The sequence below is a fragment of the Myotis yumanensis genome, unplaced genomic scaffold (assembly GCF_028538775.1).
Source record: "Myotis yumanensis isolate MYYU_CA2020_CCGP unplaced genomic scaffold, mMyoYum1.0.hap1 SCAF_15, whole genome shotgun sequence".
NCBI lineage: Eukaryota > Metazoa > Chordata > Mammalia > Chiroptera > Vespertilionidae > Myotis > Myotis yumanensis.
Genome location: NW_027223766.1, coordinates 52,541,446 through 52,562,248, shown reverse-complemented (window position 1 = coordinate 52,562,248; position 20,803 = coordinate 52,541,446). Strand labels below are relative to the sequence as shown.

Below are 20,803 nucleotides of genomic sequence, written 5' to 3'. Positions count from 1 at the left end.
GGAGATGCGTGAGCAGACACAGGGCAGAGGCTGCAGGGATGGCCAGCAGAGGGAGGTCTGGGTGCCCGGGCTGCAGGGCCATCATCCCCACCCCCACTGGCCCCCGCCAGCTGGGTGAGCGGGGCTTCACCCTGACTCCCTCCCGCCCCTGTCTCTGACCTCCTACCGCCCACGGCACCAGAGCCCTGCCCAGCAGGCCTGTTTCCAGGTTACTGGCGATGACGAGCACAAAGTGCAGGCCCTCTCAGAGCTGACCGAGGCGTGCGGCCCTCCTGTGTCAGTGTGGCTCAGCTGGGCTGAGGTGACGTAGCCTGGGGGGCATGAGGCCGAGTCTAAGCAGGCGCGGGAAGGCGGGCCTGGGAAGGCCGAGGGATGGCGTGCTGGTGTGGACTGGGCAGCGCGCACGCCCAGCCCCCTCCTCGGGCTCCCAGTCACTGTTGGTAACCCCATGGTTTGTGTGCGTCGTCGTGCCCAGGAGGTGTCTCATCTCAGGGAGGACCGGGCCGTGTGCGGGCCCTTGGAGAGAAAGCAGGGGCTCTTCGCTCTGACTCACTTCCAGGGCGCTCTGGTCTGACCTGCAGCGTGTGGGGTGGGGGTGGGGGGCGGGAAGGCAGGGGGCACTTTGTGGGTTGATCTGCTCAGACACGTGATGGCTGACCTCTTGTGGGGCCAGGGGAGCGTGGGCTGTGGGCCTTGAGCTCTTTCCTCTCAGGGTCTGTGTGTGAAACTGCCTGGTCTCCTCCCCACTCCTCCCCCACCTCTCTGGGAAGAAAGTTCTTTCCTGGGTAAAGGCGGTGAGGATGGAGCCCAGGCGGGGCCCCGCCCAGGACAGAGCGCCACAGCCACTGCCCCTGCACGTGGGTGGCTGCCGGGGACCTGCGGGAGGGGGCTGGCATCGTTTTCACAAGTCCCGGGACTCCGGTGCACGGAGGCGGCAGCACCAGTGGCTGCTGTCCTCACGATGGGCTGGGTTTGGGCTGCTCAGCCTCCCGCCTGGGAGAGGCCCTCGCCTTCTCTGAGCCTCGGTCTGGGCGGGAGGGAGGGAGGGAGGGAGGGATGGTTTGTGTAAAGCAGGTGCCCAAGGGCCAGGCGGCCCGGAGCTTTACCCGGCGGGGACCACATCGCCTGGGGACGGTCTGGGCCCAGGACTGTGGACTGCCCGCGACCACGAGCCCGCTGGTGTTGGCAGTGGGAAGGTCCGAGCGGGGACTCCCTGCTCCCCCAGCAGTCGTCTTCGCCCTGATGCTGAACGGTTTTGACAGGCCCGGCTATTTTTAGAAACCCGTTCCCACTCCTTTTCCCTGTGGGAAAAGAAAGCCAGTTACATTTTAAATTAACCCACCACCTGCCCTCCTCTGGTGCACACCAGCCATGGGGCCACCGGGCGTGAGGCGAGCAGGAGGGCGGAGGGGCGGGCAGGGTGTCTGTGGAGGGGCTGCCCTGCTGCAGCCGGGCTCTGGGAGGGGCACGCGCATCTGTGATCTGGGTGACAGGCCCATCTGGGGCTGTGGTCACTGCGTGGCTCTCAGCACAAGCTCACAGGGCCAGGGGACTGGGGGGCCGGGGCCGGGTTGGAATTAGGCTGCCTGGTCCCAGTCCAGTGCCCTCTGGACCCGTTGGGCCTGGGAATGGTTGGCCGCAAAGGAGTGCCCCGGACCCCACGGGAGTGAGGTGAGCGCCCACAGTGGGTCCTCCTCTCCCTACCGAGCATTCCCTAGCTTCTGCGCCCGCTTATTGGGAGAGAGGCAGTGCCAGGGTTCTCGCCCGCACCGCTGGCAGGCCTTGAGGCGCCGTCATTCACCTGAGAATGAAGAGTCTTCCGTTTTTCCAGTCGGGATGCATTTTCCTCGTTCATCCCAGTGCCACCTGGCGTTCGTTCCACCTGCCCTGCGGGGAAGGACAGCAGCGGGGCTTTGACGTGAAAGGTGAGGTCTGTAGGTTGCAGAGCTGCCCGCGGTCACGCCAAGGGAGCTCTCGTCTCTTCCTGGCTGGCTGAGCGTTTTTATCGGGAGTGAAGGTGGCATCGTGCCAGATGCTTTTCCTACATCTACTGAGATGATCACGTGTTGTTTTTATTTTTTAATTTCTTAAAATGGTGAGCTACATGGACTGGTTTTCAAATGCTGAGCCACCTTTGCATTCCTGGGGTAAACTTCAGTTGGTAGCGATGTATTACCCGTTTTGTAGATGTTGGATTCCGTTTCCTAAAGAAGTTTGGTTAGAATATCTTCCTTTGTGTTTGTGAGGAATGCTTGTCTGGAGTTGTGACCCACCCTCAGCATAGGCCTCAGGATAATGACGCCAAAATGAGTGGGGACGTGATTTTCTGGAAGCTTCTCTGTAGAATCGGGGTCACTTCTTTCCCACGTGTTTGGTGGGACTCCCCGGTGAGGGAACCTGGGCCCAGAGTTTCCTTTGTGAGAAGGATGTTGACTACAACTCCGTTTCTTTAATGGATACAGACTATTCGGAGTCTCTCTTCCTTAGTGAGACTTGCTGGTATGTCTTTTAAGGAGTCTTCCCATTTCATCTAAGCTGTTAAATTTATTGGAATCAATTTTTCCACAATATTTCCATTTTCTTTTCACCATTTATAGGACCTGTGGTGACATCACCGCTCTTTCCTCGTATTGATTCTTTGTGTCTCTGATCAGTGTGGCCAGAGGTTTACTAATTCTCTTGAGCTCTGGGTTTCATTGATTTTTCTCTATTGATTTTCTGATTTCTATTTCATTGATTTTCCCATGGCTGTTTATTATTTCCTTTCTCTTTCTTCCTTTGGATTTGATTTGTCCTTCTCTTCATAATTTCTTAAAGTGGAAGCCAAAATCATAAATTTGAGGGTTTTCCCCCCAATACATGTATAGTGCGATAACATTTCCAGTAAGCGCTGCTATTGGCATCTCACCAGTGTTGGTATCCTGTGATTTCATTTTCACTCTGTTCAAAATAATTTCTCTTTTCCCACTTATTCTCTTTGACCTGAGGGTTACTTGGAAAGGGAGTGTTCACTTTCTAACTATTTGGGGGTTGTCCAGCCTCTCTCTGTTACTGATTGCTAATATAATTGTGGTCAGAGGGTGTGCTTGTGTGACGTGAGCCCTCTCAGTCTCTCCATGGAGAGTGTGGTCTGTGTTGGTGAATATTTCATGAGCCCTGAGAACAGCCTGTGCTCTGCCCTTTGGGTGGCATGTCCCATACGGGTTATTCGGGTCAGGCTGCTGGGTGGGTCATGCAAGTCTGTTAGGCCGGCTGACTCCCGTCACTGCTGAGGGAGGCTACCGAAAGGCCCAGCCTGCCCTGCTGCAGCGGTGGCCCCTCTGTTTCTATTGGCTGCTCCATCAGACTGGACCGGACAAACCTTGGGGCTCTATTATTAGGTCCATACACGTTTAGGACTCTTTTTAAAAATATATATATTTTTATTTATTTCAGAGAGGAAGGGAGAGGGAGAGAGAGATAGAAACATCAATGATGAGAGAGAATCATTGATTGGCTGCCTCTTGCACGCCCCACACTGGGGATCCAGCTCACAACCCGAGCATGTGCCCTGACCGGGAATCGAACCGTGACCTCCTTGTTAATCGGTTGACGCTCAACCACTGAGCCACACAGCAGGGGCCACATTTGGGACTCTTACAGCCTTTGATGAATTGCCCTGGTAGTTATGAAGTGGCATCTACAACTTCCTGCTAGCCGTCGCTCCCATGCGATACAGCGACTCCCGCTTACTTGACAGTAGTGTTAGCATGGCATGTCTTTTTGCACACGTTCAATTTTAACCTGTTGTTTCTTGATATTAAAAGTGCGTTTCTTATAAGCCACATGGACTTGGCTCTTGTTTTGTTTTTATCTTGACAATCTCGGCCTTTTGTTCGGCCCATTTGCCTCTTGTCTGTTGACACTGAGTGTGACTATTGATACGTTGAGGTTTAAGTCTCTGATCTTCCGTCTGTTTTCTATCTGTCCCAACTGGTCTCTGCTGCAGCTTCCTCTTCTGCCGCCTTCGCTTAGAGTCGCTGGGTGTTTTCATGATCCCACTTGAAAAGACAGACTATTTTATGCAGCAGTTTTAGGCTCAGAGCAAAATGGAGCAGAAAGCACAGAGAGTGTCTTTATACCCAGCCGCCCCCTGCCTCCCCCCGACAGCATCCCCCCCAGAGGGTACGTTGTCATCATCAGTGGCTACATGGACACATCGGTGTCACCGGAGGCTGTGGTGTGCAGTAGGGGTCGCTCTTGGCGTGGCACATGCTATGGGTTTGGACAGATGTATGACAGGGACCCAGCCTCTGTCGACCTCCATGGTCTCGCTCTCTTCCTTCCGGCATTCTGTCCTGTAAACCCTGGCTGCCTGAGTCTGCCTGGACTCCCAGCTTCATCTCCTCAGCTCCCAGAGTGTTCGGGGCCCCCTGCGGTCTCCACTCCCCGTGTGATGCCCCCAAACTCTCCACGGCCATGGGCCAGGGTAACCCGGCCTCTTCCTCTGTTCCTCGTCCTCAGGGCCACTGTGCTTTGTTGCCTGATGACCAGGGTCTTGAAAAGCACTGTGCCATGTGTTTTGTCTGTGTGGTTTGGTGTGTTTTTCTGTGGGAGGGAGGGTAAGTCTGCCTTGTGACGCCCCTCCAGCTGGTGGGAGGTGATTTCCATCGGCCGCAGTGCATGTGAGTGCACAGGAGCCTCAGGGCCAGGATGGCGCATCTCTGGGGGCCAAGGGGAAAGCCATTCATTCGCTCATTAGATCCTTCAGGAAACGCTTACCGACCGGCCAGGAGGGCCCAGTGACTAACGCTATTTCCTCGGGGGCCTGTTTGGACCCAGATCCAAGGACTGTTAACAGCTCCCTTGGGAAAGCCCTCCGTCACCCACCGAGCAGACGTTCCCTGAGCACAGCACCTACCAGGCCCGGCTCTGTGCTGCCCGGGGACACACAGTCAGGCCATCAGTGTGCAAACCGAGGCTCAGCGCGCCCTGCAGAGCCTGACGCGGAAACCCCTGGGCACGGTGGGCGTGTGTGGTTTGGACCATGAGGCAGGAAGAGAGCGCCTCCTGGAGATGGGGGCGGGGGCTGCGTTTGGACAGCTGAGAGGGCAGGGGACGGGCCTGAGGTGGCAGGTGGTATGCTCAGAGGCGGAGGAGGCCGGCCGCGGGACCTGGGTGTGGGCTGAGGCGGAGCTGCGGGCTGCAGCGGTGAGGCTCCTGGATGTGTGGCGGAGAACACACCCTCGGCTCATTTCTGTGAACTCAGACGTGGGGGACTGTTGCTTTATGGCCTGAAAGTCATTTTGGTTTCCCTGAAGGCACTTTATGGTCTTTCTCAAGTAAAACTTTATAATCACTTTTGTTGGCTTGGGAGTCTGTCCTACCCCGCGCCCTCGAGCCCTGCATACACACATGCCTTTTCATGACACAGATGTGTACTTTCTGTGCATGCACACGTGCCCACCCCCTATGCCTTGGCAGAAGCCACTCTGGAGACGAGTTGAGGGCCGCTGCGGGGCCAGCTGTGCTTTCCTAATCGGGTGATCGATTCTGTAGTGAAGACCCTGTTTCCTGAAGGAGTGTGACGCGCCCCCTTTCTGTAAACGGCCCTGCTCGCTCGGGGGACGGGCATCCACCTTCGCCTGCGGTGAGGCTGCCTCTCTCTGGCCACAGGACAGCCCGGTCACCCCTGTTGTGGGGAATGGCCCCGTTTAGTCCGCTGGCCCCGCCGAGCAGCTTGGCTGGTGCCACCGAGCCTCCCTGCACCCGGTCATCCCATGGCTGGGCTGGGCCTTTAGGAGCCAGCGAGTAGCCTGTGGGGGAGAGACCTCCAGCTGGGAGCCCAAAGGGGCCAGTGTCCGGATCCCGAGTCCCCCCTGAAGGAGCTGGGTCCTCCCTCCTGTCCCCGGCCTCCCGGGGGTGACACCAGCACCTCTGGCAGTGCCTGGTGAGAGGAGAGGCTCAGGTTTCGAGGGGAATTTCAGTGCAGAAATGGGAAGGAGGACATTCCACTCTGAACCCGACCGCAGGCCTGGCACCGGGGCCGGGAGGCAGCCTGTGGTCCTGCAGGACAGAGCAGAGCGTTCGTCCTGACTGCTCAGGCCGGGTGTGGCTCCGGAGTTTGGGGCTCCCCCTGTGGGGCCGTGGGGACAGAGAGGAGCGTCTGTCCTGACATCCCAAAGCCCTGTGCGAGCCTGTTCGGAACCATGCAGGCCTGATGGACTAACAGCCAAGCAGTGTGGTCACAGGGCATGACCCGAGCCATGGCCACCTGCACCCCTCCCTCCCAGACGTGCCCCGCCCTCCTAGACAGGCCCCGCCCTCCCAGACAGGCCCCCTCCCTCCCAGACGTGCCCCCGCCCTCCCAGACGTGCCCCCTCCCTCCCAGACAGGCCCCGCCCTCCCAGACGTGCCCCCGCCCTCCCAGACAGGCCTCCTCCCTCCCAGAGAGGCCCCCTCCCTCCCAGACGTGCCCCCTCCCTCCCAGACGTGCCCCCCTCCCAGACGTGCCCCCTCCCTCCCAGACGTGCCCCCCTTCCCAGACAGGCCCCGCCCTCCCAGACAGGCCCCCGCCCTCCCAGACGTGCCCCCTCCCTCCCAGACGTGCCCCCCCAGACGTGCCCCCTCCCTCCCAGACGTGCCCCCCCTCCCAGACAGGCCCCGCCCTCCCAGACGTGCCCCCTCCCTCCCAGACGGGCCCCGCCCTCCCAGACGGCCCCGCCCTCCCAGACGTGCCCCCTCCCTCCCAAACGTGCCCCCTCCCTCCCAGACAGGCCCCGCCCTCCCAGACAGGCCCCGCCCTCCCAGACGTGGCCCCGCCCTCCCAGATGGACCCCCTCCCTCCCAGACAGGCCCCGCCCTCCCAGACCCAGACGTGCCCCCTCCCTCCCAGATGGGCCCCCTCCCTCCCAGACGTGCCCCCTCCCTCCCAGACGTGCCCCCTCCCTCCCAGACAGGCCCCTCCCTCCCAGACGTGCCCCCTCCCTCCCAGACAGGCCTCCTCCCTCCCAGACAGGCCCCCTCCCTCCCAGACGTGCCCCTCCCTCCCAGACGTGCCCCCTCCCTCCCAGACGTGCCCTCTCCCTCCCAGATGGACCCCCTCCCTCCCAGACAGGCCCCGCCCTCCCAGACGTGGCCCCTCCCTCCCAGACGTGCCCCCTCCCTCCCAGACGTGCCCTCTCCCTCCCAGATGGACCCCCTCCCTCCCAGACGTGCCCTCTCCCTCCCAGATGGACCCCCTCCCTCCCAGACGTGCCCCCTCCCTCCCAGACGTGCCCCCTCCCTCCCAGACAGGCCCCGCCCTCCCAGACCCAGACGTGCCCCCTCCCTCCCAGATGGGCCCCCTCCCTCCCAGACGTGCCCCCTCCCTCCCAGACGTGCCCCCTCCCTCCCAGACAGGCCCCTCCCTCCCAGACGTGCCCCCTCCCTCCCAGACAGGCCTCCTCCCTCCCAGACAGGCCCCCTCCCTCCCAGACGTGCCCCTCCCTCCCAGACGTGCCCCCTCCCTCCCAGACGTGCCCTCTCCCTCCCAGATGGACCCCCTCCCTCCCAGACGTGCCCCCTCCCTCCCAGACAGGCCCCGCCCTCCCAGACAGGCCCCGCCCTCCCAGACGTGGCCCCTCCCTCCCAGACGTGCCCCCTCCCTCCCAGACGTGCCCTCTCCCTCCCAGATGGACCCCCTCCCTCCCAGACGTGCCCCCTCCCTCCCAGACAGGCCTCCTCCCTCCCAGACAGGCCCCCTCCCTCCCAGACGTGCCCCTCCCTCCCAGACGTGCCCCCTCCCTCCCAGACAGGCCCCGCCCTCCCAGACGTGCCCCCTCCCTCCCAGACGGGCCTCAGCCCTCGGCTTCCTGGGCCCGGGAGCAGCTGGTGATTCCCAGCCGCGAAGGACACGCTCCTTGCCAGCCTGGCCCCAGAGCCCTCTTCTCAGTTTAGGGCAGAGTGCCTTTCTTAGCTGTGGAGCGGGGAGATGTTTACCAGAAAGGAAGGCACAACACGCATGAATAATTGCAGCCCCGCGCTTGGTCCCCAGAGACCAATATGCTGGTCTCTTGCTTTTATTAGAAAAGTGAGCCAAAAAGAGAGCCACCCAGAACCGGAGTGGGCGTCGTGCCGGTCCCTCCCTGCACAGGCTGTGGCTGAGCCGGCCGCCGGGCCGCAGGGGTGAGTGGAGAGAGGCCCTCGCTGTCCTGGGCGCCTGGCCCAGGCGTGGCAGCACCGAGGTCCTGCTGGGCCCACGCGGGCCCTGCGCCCCAGCCTGCAGCCTGCCTCGCTGTTGGACGGTACCCAAGGCCGCAGGGCGCCGTCGGGGTGCTTCCCTCCTGACCGGCAGACCCTGTCGTTGACAACTCAGTTCTCAGTCGCTCCCTGGATGCGTGTCCCTGGCCGGGCGGGGTTGGGCCCAGGCAGCAGAAGGCAGTTCCCCGTCCTTGTCTCTCGTTGTGGATCAGTCGGGCAGCTCCTCCCCTGCGGAGCTTTCACGGCCCTGTCGGAGAAGGACCATCTCAGTCAGTACCGCTGCCAGTCCCTCGGGGTGACAGGAAGACGCTGGCCTTCCTGCGGTAAACGTTACGAAGCCCAGCGTCCCTGTCCGCTCAGGCCCGGGGAAGCGGAGGCAGGGAGCATGGCACCGCCCGAGGGGCGAGTCCAGGAGCGCCCTGGTTGATGGCCCCAAGAGGAGGTGGCCCAGCTGGATGATGACACGTCTGAGTGGACATCACAGATCAGGCTGAGGCCGCGAGCAGTCGAGAAGGTGTTTGCACACGTGTGCATGGCCATGCAGAGGGCCTAAGGCTGACTAGCCCCAGCCCCACTGCCCCCGGCCCTGGCCTCCGGCCGCCTTCCTCTCTGCTGGGCCGCTGCTCACCTCCCACCCGCCTCTCGGCATCACTGCCCAGGTCTCTCCAGCCGGCAGCCCGAGTGACCCCTGCACCCGTGAGCCAGCTGCCACTTCTGCTTAACCCCAGTGACTTCCATCTACCTGTCCCTCCCGCCCTGCCCTCCAAGGCCTCTCTCCCTCCCCCACCACCCAGGCCAGCCCGCAAAGTGCCGCCGCGCACTGTCCTGCAGCCGCCGGCCTTCCCCAGCGGTGGTCCAGCACCGCCCACACCACCCTCTCTCAGAACCGGTCCGAGTGTTGCCTGCCTTCCCCGCTGTACTGGGCTCCGTGAGCAGGCGCTGTGCTTGGTTTCTCTCTAGAAGGTTTGACTTCTTTCTAGAGGAGCCCTGGCACAGGGGGGACCTGGGGGAGCCTGGCACAGGGAAGAGCTGCGCTATGAGGGCAGGTGGGATGCCCAGGAGGCCCTGGCAGTGACCGAGCGTGGAGCATGGCAACCATGGGGAAGAAGGGTGTGGGAGTGGGCAGCTGCTGCCCCGTCAACCGAGAGGTCCATCCCAGGGTTCCCTCCACCATCCCTGCCTCAGTTTCCCCTGGACAGTCTGCCCTTCAGGACCCGTGACCTCCCACCTGCGCTCTGCTGAGGGGAGGGCCTCAGGACAGACTCCCCGAGGTCCTGGGGGCCTTGCAGCCGTGAACTCCGGGAGATTCATCTTCATTTGCTTCATTGCAGCGGCCCCGTCAGCACGAAGGCCTGTCTGGCATTTACTCTGGATTTTAGTTAAAACCTATCCAAGCGCCAGCCTCTGGAGACACGGAGGCCGAGACCCAGTGGGCGGCCCTGAGCTGGCACAACAGCCTCCCCCAGTGCCGCTTGCCAGGTGGGCACAGTGCTGGGGCTGAGGACATGTTGTTAGGAGTGAGGCCTGGCCCATGGCTCGGGAGGTGGTCCGGCAGGCAGCCCGGACCGGGGGTGCTGAGAGGCAGGTGCCCACCATGCCTGGGCCCCCTGTGACCCCGGGCTCCAGCCGCCTGCTGTGCCAGCACCAGCCACACTGGGTCAGGGCCCACCCTGGCCACACACTTCCACTCTGTCACCTCTTCAAAGGCCCTCTCCAGTGACGGCCGGGGAGGGGGTGTCAGAACCCTAGTGTATGGATTTGGGGAGACCCAGGTTAGCCCATAACGTTAGACTGGACGCACATTGGTATGCTTCTAATACAGGTTGTTACAACGGTAAGAATAAAAGTGGGTTATGTGCTCTCTGTTCAGATAAACCTCATCGACAAATTTTAAAAAATTCATGCTCATTTAAAAAATAACAATTATAGGTAAATACAAAGTCGTTAAATATCCGGATCACCTGATCACCCAGAGGCGTTAACCATTAACAAACAGGTCTGTGGTTGTCTGGGTTATTTCCTATGTACAGTTGACGCTGGAACGGCAGGCCCTAGGGGTGCCAACCCCCACACAGTCGGAAATCCATATATCAAACATAAATGTAGCCCCCCACTTAGCGACTGACAGCCTGCTGTTGACCGGAGTCTTACCAGGAACACAAACAGTTACCACAGCTGTGTGTTCTGCGCAGTGCACTGTCTCACAGTGAAGTGGGCTGGAGAGAGAATGTTACTCAGAAACCACCGGAAGGGAAACGCCGCTGCAGCCTGGGCTGCGTCTATCGATGCCGTAAGTTTCCGTTGTTGGTTCACGAGTCGAGATAAGAAGAGTGTGTGGTGGACCCGCACGGTTCGAACCATGCTGCGCAAGGGTGGGCTGTGCGTGTCACAAACACGAGACACACCGGGGCTGTGGGCACAGCTCTGCTTTTCCTCCCTGGGCACGGTCACCGGGTCACCGTCTTCGCACCGAGCGTGCACAGGTCCGAGGCGTGGGTCTCAGTGGCTGCACATACCCCTTTATCCAAGTGTCCCTAATTGCTGTGGCGCCCCTCTGTTGGACGGGTCAGCTGCAGGCGCTCAGGGCTGCAGGCCCAGCCCCCCCTCCCTGACAAGGTTCTGCAGTAGGACTGCGAGTGGTGGGGGGGTGTCTGCTTTCTCAGGGCTGTTTGCTCCTCACACGGAGATCGCCCTCCGTTAGTGTAGCAGCTTTCAGACACTAATAGGCGGAGGAACATATCCATTTCCCTGGACTCTTGCCAGCAATAGCTTTTATTTTCCTTCAAAATCTATGTCAGCAGCCAGGCCAGGAGAGACAGGCCCTGCACCTCCCGTGCGCACTCTGACGGCGGGTATTCGAGATTCCCCACCGTATGTCATGCGTGTGTCGTGCACGTGCTTCTTCCTGGACCGAGCATCCATCACGCCCGCCAGTTCCCTTGTCTCTGCGGGATCTGGGCCCAGCCAGCCACACCCACCTGCCCACCTCCCGCCTGGCTCCCATGCCTCCTGCCTCTGGAATCTCCGCCCCTGCGCCCAGCACCTGCCTGGGCTCCTCCCTGGGCCCACCTAACCCCCTGACGGGCCCTGGTGAGGACGAGGCGCCTCGGGGTCAGCCCGCAGCTCTCTGCTGGTGCGGGCAGGAGAAATCCGGCCCTCCTCTCTCGTGGCCCCTGGCTTCCTCTCCCTGCGTTGTCTTCACACGGGGCCAGGCGGGCACATCAGATGAGGAAACTGCCCCGGAATGGCGAGTCCTCTTCCAGGCCATGGAGGTCAGTGCAGAGTCCCGGCTGGAGTGTCATGGGATTCCGAGACCTGCCCCTGAAGTTAGTACGATCTGGTGAAGCGTCTACTCTAGACGGAGCTACAGCTTGTTTGGACCAGCCGTGACCCTGTGGAGGCGCCTGGAGTGGAGCGCACTCTGGGGACGCACAGGGCTGCGGGGGCAGAGGCCCCAGGACCGCCTGATCCCTCCTTCTCTCTCCCCGCCCCCCGCCCCCTCGGGTTCACTACCCTGAGGACACGCATCCTGTGCCGGCAGACAGGACAGCCTGGTCTTGGGCTCCTCCTCATGTCTCTGTCCCTCCCTGTTTGGGGCCAAAGGGATTTGACAGCTCCCCGAGGCCTCGTGAAAAAGAGAAACAGCAAACATTCCGTGTTGATTGCTTTGTGTTGGATGTTGCGTCTATGATTGTTTTGTGCCTGTCACCCTGGGGGGTAAAGCTCTCCCGCCGACCAGTGGCTGTCCTTAAAGGGGGCCAGGGCTGCTTTCCGAGCTGCAGTCGGGTGCGGGAGAAGGCTGGTGGCCGGGCCCTGATGGGAGCGGCGCAGGCGCGTGTGAGTTGGGCCGCGGACAGGTCCAGGGTGTAATTCAGAAGCCTGCGTGTGTCTGGGCTCTGCCTTTGGAGGGCATTCCTGCCGTGTACACGCTCCTAAAGTTCTTGCTTCTGGCCTCCAGGCTGTCACCCCGGGCCCAGCGCAGGCCTGGGTAACCCCAGGAGCCTCAGGGCTGGGAGGAGAGGCCAAGCCCCCCTCCTTCCGAGGCCAGCCGGGCTTCTGCCCGCAGGCGTCCCGGCCTGCCCGCCTGCTAGCAAACACTTGTGCCCAGAAGAGGAGGGAGGTGGAGATGATTGAATTATTGAAGAGAACAAGCTGTTTTCAAGCACCTGATTTGCATACGGCTCTGAATATGCTCATTACAGACCATTCTTCCTGGTTCCTAAGGCAGCAGCCCTCGCTCCAGCCAGCCCCCTAGTGCTGCCCCTTGGCAGGGGCACGTGGAGGTTTTCCTTAGCCAAGACCCTGTGCAGGTGGCCTCCCCTCTGATGGGCGGGGCCCGGAGGGAGATGGGGTCTTACAGGGGGACAGGCTGTGTCTGCTCCACCTCAGAACGCCACCCGTCTCTCCTTCGGGTCTCATCTGAACTCAGCACCAGGACATAAGCAGAGGAGGGCAGGCACAGAGGCAGGAGGGAGGAGGTGTGCCCTTGGCCGGGCGGGGTGCAGCGCTCAGGGCTTTGGAGCTGGAGACCAGAGCAGGGAGGTTATAGGCTTTGGGGAGCGGCTGGGCCTGGAGAGTGAGGCCAGAGCTGGGTGGTTCAGCGGTCAGGGTAGCTGTCAGGCCATCCCTGTGGGGAGGGCGCCTCAGCCTGGAGCCGGGGTGGGGGCGGGGGGCACGTTTGCTGTTTTGGGGAGCCCTGCCTGCACACCTGTCACCTTCTGGAGGTGCTCAAAGGTGGGCTCCGTGGGTCTGGAGTCAGAATGGGGACCCCAGCCCGGAGGAGGCAGACCCCGTGGGATGAGCTGAGAACTCCTGGCCCCCGAGTGGAGGGGAAGCAGCGGGACTGCCCTCCATCACCTCCGCCCAGGACTCTGCTCTGAGCCACAGAGTTGCAGCTTGAACGCGGCCTTCCGGTCGTTATGGAGACGCGTTGTGAAGTTAGGAGGAGAAACACGGTTTCGATCGCGTTTGTTAACTTGGTCTGTAGCTTGCGAGTATTTGGACATGGGGCAGGTGGTCTCCACGAGCTTTTGCCCTGAGCCCCTCATATGGAGTGGATGGGCCTGGTGGCCTGTGTCTCCTCCGCAGCCACCGTGGATGGTGGAGAGCCAGCTGCCAACCCTGTGTTGGGACCCTGGTCCCGCCCAGGGCGCTGCTCTGCGGCTGAAACCACTTTCCTGCTAATTAAGCAGACAGCACAGCAGGCAGTCATTTCCAAGTTGCTTTTAAACGCTCCAGTTTCTCCCGGAAGCCGTGTGGCTGGCCCAGAGCACGAGCGAGAGCAAGAGCGCTGCTGCTCGTTGGATAGTCAGAGGCTGGTCCCATCACCTCAGCCACTGGCGGATCGCAGACTCAGTCCTTCACGGGCGTTCGCTGGGGGAAAGTCCCTCTTCTGTGCCTCCTGGGAGACCCACGAGCTCAGTACCCTCCCCTCCTGCCAGAGCGCCACCCCTGCACACCCCTCTCACTGCACTCACCCTGCGCTGTGGCCCAGCCTGTGCGCCACTGCGTCCCTGGACTTGCAGTCAGACACGGCCAGGCTCCAGAATTGAGTCCCTGCTGTGGGTGGGTGGGCAGGTGGCTAGATGGGTAGATGGGTGGATGGAAGAGAGAGTGGTGAGTAGGTAGGTGAGTGGGTGGTGGGTGGATGTGTGGACGGATGGATAGGTGGGTGGGGGGTGGATGGATGAACAGGTGGATGGATGAGTGGGTGGTAAGTGGATGGGTGGGTGGATGGATGGATGGGTGGGTGGATGGATAGGTGGGTGGATGGATGGATAGGTGGGTGGATGGATGGGTGGGTAGATGGATGGATGGGTGGGTGGATGGATGGGTGGGTGGATGGATGGATGGGTGGGTGGATGGATGGATGGGTGGGTGGATGGATGGATGGGTGGTGGGTGGATGTCTGAGAGGTGATGATGAATGGATTGGTGGATGGGTCAGTGGGTGGTGGGTGGATGGGTGGTGGGTGGATGTCTGAGCGGTGATTGGTGGATGGGTCAGTGGGTGGTGGGTGGATGGGTGGTGGGTGGATGTCTGAGCGGTGATTGGTGGATGGGTCAGTGGGTGGTGGGTGGATGGGTGGTGGGTGGATGTCTGAGCGGTGATTGGTGGATGGGTCAGTGGGTGGTGGGTGGATGTCTGAGTGGTGATAGATGAATGGATTGGTGGATGGGTCAGTGGGTGGTAGATGGGTCAGTGGGTGGTGGGTGGGTGGATGGACAGATGGGTGACCTGCAGTCTAGTGGTGTTGAGTTTGTAACGCCAGAGACAAAGAATCTGATTCTTGCTCCTAGGTTGGGACACAGGAGCCCAGATCACTAAGCAGGTTAGAAGGGAGGCTTGGGGGTCACTCTAACCGGGGACCCCACAAAACCAAGACCAACACCTTCGGTAAGCAAAGTGGGGGAGCCTCCCCCTGTTGCCAGGGATTATAAGCTGGTGTGAAAACAGGTGGGCAGTGTGCAGAGTCGGGCAGGGTCTGCGTGTAGACTCCGTGGGGCTGAGCCTGTTTTGAAATCATCCGGCCCGATACTCTCATGTAACAGATCGGGGAGCAGAGGCTTGGGGGGTGCGGGGTCACTGTCAGTTCACTGAGTGAGCCCTGAGCCCTGTAGCGGGAGACAGCCCCTCAACAGAAAATCCTGTGTGGAGCCGGCCCTCAAGTGACAGGGGCTTGGGCAGGGCTGGGGTCAGGAAGCCTTCCTGGAGGAGGTGCTGTTCAAGCTGAGTGTCGAGAAGGCCAGTGGGAGTCGGCAAGGGGACGCATGAGGGCATCGCGCGTGCTGTGGGGGGACATACGGCGGGAGGGCACAGGTTGCGGGTGTAGAGGGCACAGTCCCAGCCAGGCCTCGAACACTCTGGAGGGGCAGCGCGGCGTCACTGCTACATCTGCGCCACTTGTCTCCTCTGCGAGCCCCTCTTCCCCTGGGCTTGCTCCCGGCTGGCTCCCCGCCGGCCTGGCCCCACTACCAGCCAGTGGGAGGTCTGTGCACCCTGGCAGAGACCCCGTACGTACACTGGCCCTGCTGGGCACCGGGAACCGAGGGGGCGCCCAGGTCCTGGCCCTCGGGACTCTGTTGGTGGAGGCAGGGAAGTGCAGAAGGCCGAGTTCAGAGACCAAGGCGCCAGGAGGGCAGGCTTCCCAGGGAGTGAGGCTGAGCTGAGGCAGGCAGGCTCCCCGGCAGAGGCAGGCCACCGCTTGTGCCCAGGGCCAGTGGCATGAAACCAGCCGCCCGCCTCTTCCCACACCTGCTGGGACCTCCCCATGCTCCCTCCCCGGCGTGTGACCTGACCCTGCCGGCGAGATGGTGCGAGGCCGGATGACACGGTGTGGCAAGGACCAGGCTGGGCGCAGAGCCGTGGGCAGGGTGGAGGGTCCCGCCTGGGCGGCAGGAGTCTTCGCTTTATTTAGAAAGGCTGGAGGGAAGATGGAAAACGAGGACTGAAACGGTAGACGTTGCGTGGGGACAGACAAGTCATTTCACATTCTCTGCTGCTCTCAGAGGCTGTCTCTGCGTAATGCCCGCCAGCAGGCACATGTCCCGTTTCCCCGCCTGCCTTTCCCTGGTTTGTCTTCTGTTGTCTGAAGTGCTTGTCCAAGAAAAGGTGGAAGCAGAGGACCTCATAGAGGCATTACCTCTAGCCGGAAGGTGTTCCTGGTGCGGTTCTGTTCCGGGGTTCCCGTGCCCACGCCCACGCCAGCTCACAGTGTGGCCCTGAGCGTGTCAGCTCCCTGCTGGGCTCAGGTTCCCTTCTGACGAGAGGGCTGGTTAGATGAGTGCTGGAGGCCTGCAAATGGCTCAGATAAATGCTGTGACAAAGCCCCAAATGTCGGGGATGCCCTGCCCATCCCACAGCCCACCCACATATGACCCCGCCCATCCCACAGCCCACCCACTTATGACCCCACCCATCCCACAGCCCACCCACATACGACCCCACCCATCCCATGGGCCCACCCATTGTGGTCCCACTATGGCCCTGCCCATCCCACGATTCCTCCCTCCTCTACTCAGTTCATTTAGTTCTGTCCACCAGGAGAAAGGGATTGTGGGAGGCGTGTGTTTGTGGGCCATGACCTGTGTTCTCTCTCCACACTGGGACCTCACCCCTCTCCGGACACATCTCCTCTGCACCCACCAGCCCGCTGGCCAGACGCTGCCTCCTCCCATTTTCAGACAAGGAGGCAGCAGCCCTGGCTTCGGAAGGGGCTCACCTGGCCCTGAAGTGGGCACCTGTGTGGCCCGAGAACCCTGGCCTGGTGGGGAGGGCACTTCCACAGGAGGGTGTGTGGTGTTGGCCATGTGTTTCTTCCCGCTGTTGAGGACAGTGGTTCGCCATGGCCCACAGCAGCCACGGGCCACGCCGAGACGCAGCCCAGAGACCTGCCTCTGGGGCCGCCCTCACCACTCTGTGAGCTCCCCGCACCTCCCCCGGGCTCTCCTCCGTGGGCCCCACCCTGGAGGCCCGTGCCAGGACCGTCTCGCGGTGGGCACACTGAGGAAGCCAGGAACCTCTCCACAGAGAACCCGGGGCAGCGCGATTTCTTCTCCACTTGCCTAATTTTAATTTAATTCCCTTTAATCTTTAATGGAAAGTTGTAAAAGTAAATTATTTACCCGAGAGAGCCAAGCCGCTCCTTGGGGCGCTCCCGCCTTGAGGGTAATTACACATGTGGGTCCTGCCGGCCTCCTCCCTGGGCGCTGAGGGCCAGGCGCTCTGGCTCACGCACTGATTAGCTGCCTCCATCACTGTCACCGCACGTGCTCTGGCAGATGCAGAGCAGGGCTCCACCTGACAGGCACTCACTTGGTAATTGCCCCGGGGCAAGACGAGCCTGTCCTCCGTGACCGTGCAACTGGGATCAGAGCTGAGCTGTGCAGGCCACCCTCCCGCCTGTCACTCGCCTCCAGCTGCCTCCCTGAGCCAGCTCACCCCGAAGAAAGGCCCCCCCCCCCGCCCAGCCCTGCGGGGGCTCCAGGTGGGGGCAAGGGTGACGGGGAGGTGGGGGGAGCCCACCTCCCCAGGTGCCTCTTTGCCTTAGACCAGTGGTTCTCAACCTTCCTAATGCCGCGACCCTTTAATACAGTTCCTCATGTTGTGGTGACCCCCAACCATAAAATTATTTTCATTGCTACTTCATAACTGTAATTTTGCTACTGTTATGAATCGTAATGTAAATATCTGATATGCAGGATGTATTTTCATTGTTACAAATTGAACATAAATAAAGCATAGTGATTAATCACAAAAACAATATGTAATTATATATGTGTTTTCCGATGGTCTTAGGCGACCCCTGTGAAAGGGTTGTTCGACCCCCAGGTTGAGAACCGCTGCCTTAAACCCTTGCTCAGAACATGGTCACCCCCACCTCCTGGCACTGTCCATGCTTTTGACCTCTTTTTAAAACTCAATATATGGAAAAGTAGCCCTATGACATTTAGAAACCTGGATAAGGGAAACCGTATTTGGCATAGTTGGTCAAGACTGGTGGAGTGGGTGTGCAAGAGAGAGAGAGAGAGAGAGAGAGAGAATGAGAATGTTGGGGTGGGGGACTAATATGGCTACCAAAGGTTCGATGGCTGTCCTTTTGACTCTGAGCTTCCTAACAGCCACAGAGAAAAGGTCAGTTTCTTGACTCTCATCAGTAAAGAGGGTGAGGTTGCCGGTCGGTTAGGCACCTTGCATGTGCTCCCTTGGCCTTAGAGAAAGGTCACCACTTCGTACTGGGTACTTGCAGTTACGAGGTTTCGCGCCGGGTCTGCCTGTGCCGCCCCGAGGCCCGCTGGCTGCCGTCGAGGAGGTGAAGCCAGGCCCACAGCAGGCCGGGCCTCCGCGCTCCCTCGAGTCCTGAGGCGCGGCTGTCTTTTTTCACGGGACCGACTATGGCTCCTAACCGGTGACAGAGCTCCTGGGTTGACTCCCAATCCAGGCCTCTCTGGAGTCAATCTGACTCAGACTTAGGCTCACCCAGATTTACGTGGGCTAGACGGGTGCGGTGCCTTGAGAAATGGGCATTTCAGTGTGCTTGGCCGAAGCGAAGCCGGCTTGGTGAGCTCACTCCCGCCCTTCCCAGCTGTTGCCTCACTAATCCCTCCGCGTTGCTCTTAAGCCTTAAAAGTTTTTTATCCAAAATTAGACATTTGCACCTCAAGTCTACCGAGCCTCCCCTGTTTCTTATAGTCACCAAGGGCCAGGCAGGGGGCGTCGTGGGGCCAGCGGGGGGGATGGCCTTCCTGGGAGCCTGGGCTCCGGGGACAGTACCCCTGCCTGCCTTGGGCGCCAGGTGCTAAGGGACAGGTGAACAGGTTGTGTAAGTCACTTGAGCAAGAAGCGCAGGGTCACTCCTTGTCACGGAAAGTGATTTCCACGTGACCTTGGGGCCTGCTGCCACTTGCGGGCTTTCCTTTGGCCACTAAGGGAGCCTGCTCTGTGGCTGCCCCTCCACTTGCTCGCCTGTGGGTGCCAGCCTGGTGGGCCTGGCGAGCAGCACCCGTGTGGCCCTGCAAGTGGCGGCCTGGATCCAGCAGGTGCGCAAAAAACAGGCCCTCTGGTCACCCACAGGAGCCCGAGCAGTGGGAAGGGGGGCTGCTGAGCTTGCTGGGGGAAGGGCCCTGGAGGGGGGACTGATGAGGACAAGCCCCTTCCACAACTCCCCCACCTTCTCCCGGCCTCATTCGTTCACAGAAACCTAAGTGTGCGAGGCCGATGGGCAGATGCCGAGGGCTGTGCCCAAGAGAAGGGCCGGCTTCTGTTGTGAACGCAGAGGGCGCAGCACGAGCAGCCCAGGCAGGGCCGACCTTGCTCTGCACGTGCCCTCCAGGAGCCTGTCTGGGATTAAGGGCCAGCCCACTCCGCCCCTCCGCCACCCTTCTCCGAGCTCCCTCACCCTGTGCACCCCCCGTCCCACCGTGGCTGCCCTTGGCCCAAAGGCAGGCTGGCACCAGGGCGGCCTGGCACTGGGGGCTTCCTTCTCCTCCCAGCGGCCAGGCCCTCCCTCCTCCTGGTTTCTATTTATAGCCTATGTGTCTGTCGCGGCCGTGCTGTAGCATAAGCGTGGCGGTGGTTTCAGGAGGCATTCTGGGCCAGATGAAATTAAGTCCGTGACTCCAGCTGTATTAACAGTGAGGGGGAATGGGGTGGGGGCGGGAGGCAGGAGGTGGGCCATGGCCCCATGTAACGTTGAGGGGGCAGAGCCTAATCTGCTCCCGGGATGTCTTACCCGAGAGCCTCCTGCATGAATAATCTGCGGGAGAGCTGGCGCTGCCGTCGGGGACCCAGGCCAGGAAGGGGGAGGGCGGTCCTGACCCTCTAACCCTCACGGTACAGACGGGCTGGTCCCGAAGGCATCTGGGCCCAAAGCCCACTCACTCATGCATGCACTCACTCACTCACTCACTCACTCATTCACTCACTCACTCACTCACTCATTCACTCACTCACTCACTCACTCATGCATGCACTCACTCACTCACTCACTCACTCATTCACTCATCCATCCATCCATCCATCCATCCATCCATCCATCCATCCATTCATCCAGTAAATATGAACTAGAACCAGAGTCTGCCTGGCCTGGGTCTTGGGGACACGGGCAAGTGGCAGTTCTCCGGAGCTTCTGGGGGAGGAGACACACAGGCAGTTAATAGTTAAACAGGCGGTAAACACGAGAGCTTCAGGTAAGATGTTGTGGGTCATGAGAAAGTGAGTGTGGAAACGTGACCTGGGTTTCTTCAGTCGGAAGGTTTCTAGGCTGGGCGACCCTGTGTCCACCCTCAGCCTGCACTCCTTGCCCGGGTGCCTCGGAGCAGGGGTGAGGGAGGCACGGGGAGACGGGACTGAATGGTGCTGCTCAGGACCTCTGCAGCCTCCCCCCACCCTCTTGGCTCCGTGATGGGAGTAGGAGCGGGTGTAGTGAGCCGTGCGCTGGGAGGTGGAGCACAGGGTGGAGTCGGCACCTGGGGGAGTGGTGCTGCGAGGTGCAGGCCCTGGAGCCTTCCTGGAGGCCGTCACCCTAGGACCAGCTGCTCTTAGACGTTCTTACTTTTGTCCCAATGATTCCATTCCTGAGTCTGAATTCAGACAAAGCTCACGGTGCAAACGTGGACACAGCGAGATGTGGTGGGTGGGCACATCACGCGTGTTTCTTGCCTGGGATCTTCTGCGGCCTCCGAGAACATTCTCCCAAGGACGTCGACATGGGGGACATGCTCGGTCCTCACGGTCTCAACGCGGATGCCCAGACACAGGAGTGGTCGCCGGGTGCTGAGGGGGCGGGGCCAGGGCCTGGGATTATTACAAAAGTGTTTTTACTTCCGTAAACTTCCCGAAGTGTTTACAGTGTGCTGTGAAAGCTCATGATTTTAAAGAAACAAAACGTGGGGGAGGCTTGATCGCAGAAGGCTTCCTGAAACATGGATTTGGAGGGGAGCGTGGTGGGGGGTTTGTTGACTTGCAGATACACCCCCACCCCCAGTCACTGTCAATAGGAGTGTGTGTGGCAAAGGCCCAGCCAGGTGCCACTCGTCATCTTGAGGGACTGTGGCCAGAGCTCAGCCCTTCCGGGCGGGAGTAT

The 20,803-nt window shown here is 60.7% G+C and overlaps 1 protein-coding gene and 1 long non-coding RNA gene across 5 annotated transcripts in view; one reads left to right on the top strand and one right to left on the bottom strand.

Moving 5' to 3' along the window:
* TRAPPC9 (trafficking protein particle complex subunit 9) overlaps nt 1-20,803 on the top strand; it is a 162,836-nt gene that overhangs the window by 140,402 nt on the left and 1,631 nt on the right. The window lies entirely within an intron of this gene.
* Nucleotides 19,119-20,803, bottom strand: part of LOC138993283 (uncharacterized) — a 28,436-nt gene continuing 26,751 nt past the window's right edge. For both annotated transcript variants that reach the window (XR_011468256.1, XR_011468257.1), the window contains exon 5: nt 19,119-20,514. This is a non-coding gene — a long non-coding RNA (uncharacterized lncRNA). The remainder of the gene's footprint in view (nt 20,515-20,803) is intronic.